Source organism: Lonchura striata, chromosome 2 (genome assembly GCF_050655825.1).
Source record: "Lonchura striata isolate lonStrDom1 chromosome 2, ASM5065582v1, whole genome shotgun sequence".
Taxonomy (NCBI): domain Eukaryota; kingdom Metazoa; phylum Chordata; class Aves; order Passeriformes; family Estrildidae; genus Lonchura; species Lonchura striata.
This window is the reverse complement of record NC_140704.1, coordinates 115,754,818-115,764,447: the sequence shown is the minus strand read 5'-3', so window position 1 is coordinate 115,764,447 and position 9,630 is coordinate 115,754,818. Positions and strand designations below refer to the sequence as shown.

The 9,630-nt window shown below is 42.7% G+C and overlaps 1 long non-coding RNA gene across 2 annotated transcripts in view; it reads right to left on the bottom strand.

Moving 5' to 3' along the window:
• LOC146768390 (uncharacterized) overlaps nucleotides 1-9,630 on the bottom strand; it is a 107,474-nt gene extending 97,844 nt beyond the window's left edge. For both annotated transcript variants that reach the window (XR_014953408.1, XR_014953409.1), the window contains exon 1: nucleotides 3,022-9,630. This is a non-coding gene — a long non-coding RNA (uncharacterized LOC146768390). The remainder of the gene's footprint in view (nucleotides 1-3,021) is intronic.

Below are 9,630 nucleotides of genomic sequence, written 5' to 3'. Positions count from 1 at the left end.
CTGAGAGGATGTAAAAAGACTCATGTTCAGAGGACACAGGCTCAACACTCCCCCAAACTATAGCTCTCTTAATGGCCAGGATTAGAGCTGCTCACTCTAAACTGGGATACCCAGAAGCATTCATTTCATTTGAAACCCAGACTTTCAGTCCCATAGTCTCTGCACCCATGTGTGAACATAGAGCAGAAAACAAGCCAGTGACTGAAAAAGCTGCTCCCTGAATCACCAGAGGTGAGGCCACCAGAAACACATTCAGAATTTTTCTCCCATCTCTTCTCAGGAGAAAGTGCTGTAAAATCAGTTGATCAGGGACATTACATCCCAAAGCAACATTAGATTCATTTGATCTGCAAACTGCTCTGTCCTCAGCAATTTGTGGCTTTCTGTGTACCGTTGCACCTCCAGCTTGAATCCATCCAAAAAAATATTCCTCCCCCAAAACACACATCTTTTTGTTTACTTTTACCTATCCTCCTGCCTGTTGAGCTGTACACTGCTCTATTATGTGGTCTCTGTGTTTTCCAGGCAGATTTTCCTCATCTGAGGAATCTCTCAAGTGAAGGTTATTTGAATAAATGAGGATGTTATAGCCCACCCACTCTAAGCCCCCTATCTGTCTTCTGAGAGCTGGCCCTTACGAAGAGCCAAGAGCCTGTCTTTGAACTGCAGAAGTCTAGAGGGATTCCTTTGCTAACATGAATAGATGTAGAGGCTTTCAAAGTAATAATTTAGATATACAGTCAAATAAAACCTAGCTATCTTAGAAAAACAGACTTTAGAAGACTTCTTTTCTTGCCACAGAACATGAACTAACCGCAGAACTAATTTTTATGATCTCTGTGAATCTGAAACAGTTCTGGGAATTCCCAGAGTTCTTAAGTCCAACCATACCAAATTATAACATTTTCATTTGTGAGCATACACAGAGAAGTTGTCTTGGGCCTTGTAGATTTGTCTGCCCAAACAGGTACTTCCCTGAGATGCCCTAATGGCCACAGCCAACTGATATTTCACTGGACAGTAATTTTGATTTCTCTATCAAGCTCACTCATATCACTGCAGCAAAGCTTATACTTGCAGATGTTAGGGTTGTTGCTGAAAGAAACATTGACAGGGGAAGGTTTTACATATTGATATAGTGAACAGCTACAAGCAGGATCATGCCAAGTGATGTTTGGAGGTGGGGGCTGAGAGACAGAGGGGGTCTTTTTGTACTGAAGGCATTGCTGAATATCAAATGGCAGGTATCAGAGTGACAGCTTTTGTTTTCATAGCCTATTGAAAAGTTAACGAAGTAAAGAAGATATAATCATTCAGGTAAAGCAGGATACGAAGCAGGCCAGGGCTTGCACTAAAAATGCATAAAGTTATTTCGTTAAAAGACAGAGGCACTTGCCCATGGCAGGTGCAAAACTTAGGCATTGCTCTGATTGCCTCAAGAAAGGAAAAAACCTGTAGAAAATGTTGGGACATGTTCTAAGCCTCCTCAACAGCCATTCTTTTTTTTTTTTTTTCTGTTCTTTTTTTTTTTTTTTTTTTTTTTTTTTTTTTTTTTGTTGAATACTTATTGTCTGCCAGCAAAGGCTGTGGTTTTCAGGGCTCCAAGCAATTGGGGAGGGAGAGCACACACAAAAATCTTAGGTGGTTTAGAGAAGTCTCTGAATCAGGAGATTTCCTTTCATGACGAGGATGATATGGCAGAACTTTAAAATATGTGTCTGCTGTTAACCAAAGAAAAGACAACATTTGAGGCTGACTCACAACTGTCTGACTCTGCTCATGGGTTGAAGGAAAAATGTCAACTTCACTTCAGCTACCACTTGAAAATTCTGAGTGTTTGGTTTCCTTGGTTTCCCCTTGATGTTAGGTGTCCAAGTCCTTCTCCTTTTGAGATATATGTGCCCCATTGCTCTCAGCGTGTATCCATATTGCCACCTCACAGCACGGCAAGGTTTGCTCCAGTATCCTTCTCACCTTCTGGTGCTCAGAAAGGCTCCCTGCCCAGGGCAGGCAGAGCAGGCACGGCCAGCCCCTGCCTGTGGCACTGCTGTGACCCAGGAGCAGCTGCAGCAGGGCCCTGCCAGCAGCTCTGCTCTGCACAGCTCCTGTGATGAGCAAAGGGCTCATTGTGTCCCGCAGGACAGTGTCACCCCCGTGGCATCACAAAGAACGGGCCCAGAGTTTGGGGCTGCGTGTCTCCACGTGACATGCTGCTCAGCCACCCTGCAGCAGCCGAGCCCAGCTCTCAATGTGTGCTCAGCAGAGACCACAGCCACACCACAAGGGCATTCTGTGCTCAGATCCATGACTATAAGGCAAGGGCAAAAGGACACACTGGAAGCAGTGGAAGATTTTGCAAAGCAAAATCCTTAAGATTTGATGAATCATCAAGTGAAGAACCTCTCAAAGCTGCCAGAAAACACAGAAACAGACAAAGGAACTCTTTTGATATCAGAATAGTCAAGAGATGCCAATTTGTTCAGCCAAACCCATCACTCTGTGATAGCACATGGCTATCTGTTTTCCTAGCTGCCTGCTTTTGAAATGGTTAGAGACTCCCACTGAAAACATGAGGTGGTGTGGATGGAGTTTAAAGAAAATTACTAATTTGGACAGGAAATTGAAAGTACTTAAAAACAAGATCAACTCCTCACTATCACTGGGGGGTGGTGGGGGGGAATAAAGCCAAATTTATGCTATACCTTATTGCTCAAGCTCGGCAGTACCTGGAAGACTCAGAAGCAGGCACTGACCTGCATGCATTTTTCTAGTCCCAGCCCTTAGTGATATGAGTAAGAGACAGGAAAACAGAGGAAGCTTTGAAAACACAGGCTCAAAGGACAGAAGTGCACGAGTGAATTGTTTTCATCAGCAGCTGCCACACACCAGGACCTCTACAATCTAGCAAAATTCCCTGCAAACCCAATGGCAGAGGCACTTAAGCCAGGAAGAAAAATCCCTTCTGGATGTAGTTTTGTTTATTTGTTTATGTTACTGATCCCCACGCTAACAAACACACACCTGCCTCTCTTCTTTCCTCCTTCATGTGCACAGTCAGGAGACTCTGTGTGTGTAGGAGAGCCCTTCAGTAACCCAGTTTCTTCTGTTCCAGCAGCTCCTTCCTCTCCCTGGCAGTCACTGAAGCAAATGGATCACTGAGCCCTTCCCCAGGGAGAGGAATTTGGTGCCTACAGGTAGAGGGTGGGCAGGGGAGAGGCAGGGTTATTGCAGTGGTTTCCTGTTAGCCTGTCACTCACCAGCCTTCCAGGCACACTCCTTACCTCACAAGGCAGGCCACAGCACACTGGATCTTTCCACATCAAACCCAAATTCTTCTTGACTTTTACCTCCCTGCCATCCTTTTACCCCCCTTTCCCATTCCCAGTTCCTCTCCACTCCAGGTATGTGTTTTGAAATATCTTACTGATGAGTCTCACTCTGTGGGACAGATAAGCCACAGAGCCATAGGAGAAAGAGATCAAAAATACCACTTTTCTTTCAGAAAAGCTCTATAGCCTGCAAGCTTGTAGCTACTAGATGGGTAGAAAACAATTGTGAGGGCTACTTGGACCCAGGCTGTCTGTCACAATCCAAGGGATGTAGGTGAGAACTGTGTTTCAGTGTAGCACAAGGAGCAGCCTGTAGCTAGGAAGAGCTTGGGCAAGTAAAATGGGAATTCAGGAGTACAACCCACTGTCATGCATATTCAAGGTAATGGAGTAACTGCATTGATGTAGATCTACTCCATGTAAGACTCAGTGCTCTTAAAGGCATTTAAATACAACTTTCAATCTGTGTGGGGTTTTGAACTCAAGTGCTTTCAAATTCAAATTTAAACAGAATCACAAAACTTGCAGAGTCACAACTTAATTTGGCCAATCCTATTGGAATAAACATTTGAAACAAGAAAATGTCTAATAAATTGTGTCTGTGACTATGTTCACAGAAGTTGATCAGCAATATGAGAAAAAGCATTAATAAATTACCAAAAAAAGATATATAATAAAAAACAACATGGAAGAATACTAGTCAAAATTACAGAAAAAAATAAAATTATGAAAATAAACTGTCTGAGAACAGGACATCAGTAAAAACACTGCTGGCAGAGGAGAGACAAATGTGTCCATAATTCCAACAGTCTCCTATCACCTTTGTACAGAACTCTCTACAGAGTTTACGTTATAAGCATAAATATGATGAGATGTCAGTGAGGCCTGCTCCAAGTAAGGAAGACGTGAACCTTGCTGATAGCAGGGGATTTTTACAGCAAAAAGAAGGATAGTTTGGCAGAGGAGACATGAGAAAATACTGGGCTCAGAATTACAGTGTGATCCAAGACCTTCTCAGAGCAGAATGTCTGTCCAGATTCCCAGCCTGCCTGTCCATGTTCAGCCACTTGAGCCAAGTATTATTTTATGTCAATAAGCTCAGTCTTTTTCCAGGGCATAGGAAATTCATCCAGTGTGGATGAATTTGCTGATATATGAAAGGAACAGCTCCAGAGAAAATAATTTTAATTACTCTGTAGAAGAGGCAGTGCAGGCAAACAGTAGAAAGCAAAAAACTCAAGGGAAAAGGAAAAGCTAATTCCAAAAGAATAAGCCCAAAAGAGAAGTGTGTATCTGATGTGTCATCAGTGTACTTTGCAATTCCCTGAAATGGAGGGATGTGTCATGTTAATGTGTTGTTGCCTCCCTCTGGGATAAAGGGCATACCACATGTCAGGGATCTCCATCCTCTAGCAAAGGACTGATACCTGCAGAGACCACACATTCCACCTGACTGTAGCTAAAAACAGAGTATCTGACTGCATTTTTAAGAGAAACCATGATTTTTGAGCCTTTTTTTAAAGATGGCAGCCACTTGTTGACTATTATATGCTGAGAAGGTAATCCCACCAAAAAAAAAAAAAAAAAAAAGGAAAAATATTCCACATTTCAAGTTATAGATAGCCATCAGATCACCCAGATCATGGGCCAGTAGGAAGTAGAAGGTATTCCGAGCTGTATTTAAAAGGAAAAATAGACCTTCTCAGGCTTTTGTTCAAAAGCAACTTCATAAGACTGAATTTTCCTACGAAGAGCTGCTCTGACAAGCTTTTTATGACTGAAAGGAGCAGGTTACTCCTGAAATTTCCCCTATTAAGTGCTCAAATCTTTTGCAAGAAGCCTCCTCTACTGTGCTGAGTAAGCAGCTTAGCATTGGTTTAGCCTTAAAGCCACACTTTAACTGAAGGCCAAACCAGACTGTCATCTAGAGAGTGCTCCTCTGATTTTCTTAACTCTGACTGCTATATTGCAGGGGTGAAATGCCACCAACTGGAATAAAAAAAAAATATTAACAATTGTTTTGTAATTATTTTGGCAGCACATTCACTGCAATTACAAGGAAATTGCTTTTAAGCATTTATGGGCTTAATTTTCTGTTAAATTAATGCAATTGTTTTGCAGCTGTTAATCTTTAGCGCAAATATTTAATACCAAGGCAGAACAAATTTTTACAGAGCTTTATGGACCTGATTTGTTGCGTGTATCATAATGAGATCGGGCTGTTATAAAATGAAGGAATTCTTTATTAAATAGTCAGCTTTGCTGATCTTAATTGCAAGCTGCATCCCTACACGGCACCTGTACATTCTGATGTGTTGTCATAACCCTCAGAGCTATGTAAACAAGCAAGTCCTGTCGTGTTGCTGGCTGACTCCTGCGATCACAGAGACAAAGTGATCTCCAAGGAGTCAGGTATACCTACATCCACTTAGGAAAAAAAAAAATAAAAGAGAAGAAAGAAAGTAAAGAAGGAAGGAGCAGTAGTTAAGAATTAGGACATTTTTTAAAAAATATATTTTTTTAATGGGGAAGAAGGTGGATCATTTAAAAACTCAAAAGGAATATATGATCTCAGAAACTCAAAGGGAGCACAAGTGCATCTGGACAGCTGAGTTTCCACAGGTGCCAGGGGATTCTGATTTCTACCAGAGGTAAAACTAGCACCTCTAGGGAAAAGCCCACTTCAGCATCTATGATTGTAATCCTGGTTTGAAATTGGGGCTCTTCTATTTTCTCAAAGCAAATTTTGAAACATGTCACACTTCAGCAACAGCTCCTCTGGTTCATCCACAGGTTTTTAGAAGAAAGATTTATAAGTCAGTGCTGTGCTGGTAGGAGTATGAGCAGACAGATTCCTAGCTGGCATAAATCAGCATTGTTCCACCACAGTGGATTGTGCAACATTGATTTACACCAGCTATGAAATTAGCCCACAGTGCTCTGCCATGAAAAAAAATGTAACTCCCAGCAGCAGCAAGGAGGGGAAAAACTTCAAGCTAGCCTGATATTTATCTGTCTGGATCAGACAGATTTTGATCACTGTCACACTACCCTTTCATTTATCCATCTAGGGGTCCCTGGCTCCAGAGGTAAAATTTTCAGAAAAGACTAAAATTAGACTGAACTTCTTACACAGTGGGACCAGTGTGAAGCTGAAGTTAAGTAGTTTACAAAATCTTGGCAGAATCTACTCATTCCCAAGTTACGATATGCACCAAGCAGTTTCTGACAGAATGTGATGCACCCAGAGAAACAGGGTGCTCCCAGGGAAAAGGTGGCATTTCAGGTAAGAGACTGAGTCTGGTGGTGTGTCTGTAAGGGGATGACTAGATAAAAATCAAATCAAGAAATTTTGTATGGTCATCTCTGGCAGTCGGGCAGTTCGTGGTCTCACACTTTGACCATTCACATCTGACAAACAGTTAACATCTCTGTGACATTCTCTCATCCCTTTTGTATTGGCTTTGAGCTTCGGACATGCACAAAACTTCAGGAAATAAATATTCTGTATTTTACTGTACCATTATCCACGGCACTTAATAATCTAAAAGCCACTTGGCAGAATTAAAATACTGAGGCAAGCATCAAAGTTATGACTCTTTTGGCTCTAATGTATGCACTGTGGTGTGTGCTTCCATTTGATCAAACCATCTGCAGCAACCAGGAGAAACAACTTGCTTGTTAGTTCAGACTTTGCTTTGAAATAGCCAAGGATTTGCCAGAAAGCAGTCTCTGGAATTGGCAGTGTTCTTAAACACTTTGAGAGCCACTGACAGATAAACCCTTTCAAACAGTAGTTACTTAAGCCTTGCAATATCTGTCCACAGTACATTTTCCTGTGCTGCACCATGTGACTAGACAGGAGTTTCTGCACATTTGTTTTCTTATTGATGTAAATCAGAAATTATGCCTTCATCACTCTCATTTCAGACTTTCTCGATACCTTTTTCCTTGGGTGAAAATTCTTTAGCAAATGCACAAAAACCAGTCCTCCTCTCGCTCCCCAGATTTTCCCCTTTCTTCAACTTTTGCTTTGTTTTCACCCAAAAGGCAAAGTAACACACAAACCAGCAGTTTGCTGCCTGGAGACACAGGCGAGGGAAGGCGGCTCCGGCCCCGTTTCCAAGGCCGCTGCCCGTCTGAGCGCTGCCGCACAGCTGCGCACACCTGCAAGGTGCTGCGAGCACAGCTCGGGAGGTGCGCATGGTAATGGGAGTGCCCCCCTGTGGTACCGGACCGGCAGCTGAGCCTCGGGAAGGAAAAGACACTTGGTACCCTGCAGTAACCTGTTCTTGCAGAAAGCGTCAGGTTTCTCAGCAGGTTGCCTCCCCTGTGCTGCAGGAGCAAAACAATTAGAATAAGCTGCCGGAGTCACCCCTGCTAAAGCCAATCTGGAAGTGCTCCTAGGAGCATGGGAACAAAGCGGTGAAGCTCTTCACAGTGTTGAAGCAGTATTGAACAATGTCATTAAGGGTTGGGTTCAGCCGCCGTTGTGAGTTATTATGGTTTGTTTATTGTTAGCATTGCCTGGCCAGGCCTTTGAGGCAGAGGAGCTTAGTGTGTGAATGGCAGCATTTGAGTGAGAGTCACCACCACCAATCACTTTTGATTGAAGGCTGTGCTCTTCAAAGCTGGATGACAGGGAAAGAAGGCTCAAATATGAAAACAGCTTCTAGACGAGGGAGGCTCAAGATTCCTCAATTGGCTCTAATACACTGAGTTAAGCTTGGACAGTCTTGTAGCTCTAACTGAATGTAGTGGCAGCAGAACCAAGCTGGAGTGAAGCGGCTCCAGGAGAGCTGGGCCACGTGCTGGAACACCACTTCCCTTTCCCCAGAGTGGTGAGGGGCCAACAGGGCCTTCCCCAGTGGAAGGCTGCATTAGACCTGGGAAAAACTCCACCAGAGTCCCTCCCCTGAGGCTGACTGGAGCAGAAAGGGAGGAAACTTGAACCCTTGCACGGCCTGTGACTTTTTGTCCTTATTTCTGTCACCTGCTATAGAAAATCTACTCAATCCCTATTCTTTGAGAAATGCTCAAGTTTGAATCAACACTCTCCCTTCCTAATCTTTCCACCAGCTTGAACTGAGGGCGACTCTGGGCTCTGGTTCACACCTTGGGAAGCTGCAAAGGATCAATCAGCCATCCTCATTCCCTGGGACCTCTTGGTGATGATGTTCCTTATGTCACTTGTTCAACTGCTGACTTTTTCTTTGCTACCAGTAGTGCTTTAATCCATGTCTCCAAACAGGAATTCCAACAAACAGGTTAAATGTTCTCAGTTAAATGTGTAATACATTTTCTCCTTCTTTGACAATAATTGTGGGGGAGCGGAGGAGGCTTGGTTCTACATGCAGTGAAATGCAGAAAAGAATTGGGAGCATTTTAGCCTACACTAATAGAAAATTTAACTTTTGTTCTTGATCTCAATTGTTCTTTGAGAATCATGTCTGAGACCTTGAGCTTTCACTACTCTTAGTGACAGTCTTTGTGAAAAGCACCCCACCTTTTCTATATCTTCCTGTGGATATTGTGTCAACTGAGTTTGAAAATGTTGCCCATACCTATTTACTCATCCTTGTAATTAGATAACAGTGATGGGAGGAGTTCATCTGTCTTTTACAGAATTCAAGTAAGAGCATGTCCACTACCTTACTCTGGAAATTACCCAACCTAAAAGCCTTGCTTTTCAAATGTTTTTCTTGACAATCAGGTGACTTAAAAAACTTGTTCCCTTTTCAATTCAAAGACATTTCATTTTCTTTTCTTAGCCTTTTTGAGAAGCATCTCAGCATTTGTAGGAAATATTTTACCACTAAATCTGGATAATTAACTCCCCAGAACAAGTTTCCAGACATTGCCTTGCCAAAGACTCTCAAGTATTATTTGTAGAGGTTCCTCTTATTGTCTCTTGTGTCAGATATCACTCTACCCTTCTTAGAATTTTATCTTTTCTGATCCCAGAAAGGCCTGTGAAAGGGAAACTCAGTTACTGTCTACTGTGGTGCATATATTAGGATGTGGAGATCCCCTCAGGAACTAATGCAACTACTTCATTATTGGCTTCATTGCTAGAAAGCTCCCACATGGTAAGCAAGGTATTTTCAGTCACTACTAGATTAACATCACTTTGAACAAGTGACCTAGAATGGTATCCCATCATCTATCCACTGAGTCATCCCATCCCCATAAATGTTTCACTTAACAAAATGGCATTTGCAGAGTAGTTAATCCAGTTGAGAGGAGAGGAGAGGAGAGGAGAGGAGAGGAGAGGAGAGGAGAGGAGAGGAGAGGAGAGGAG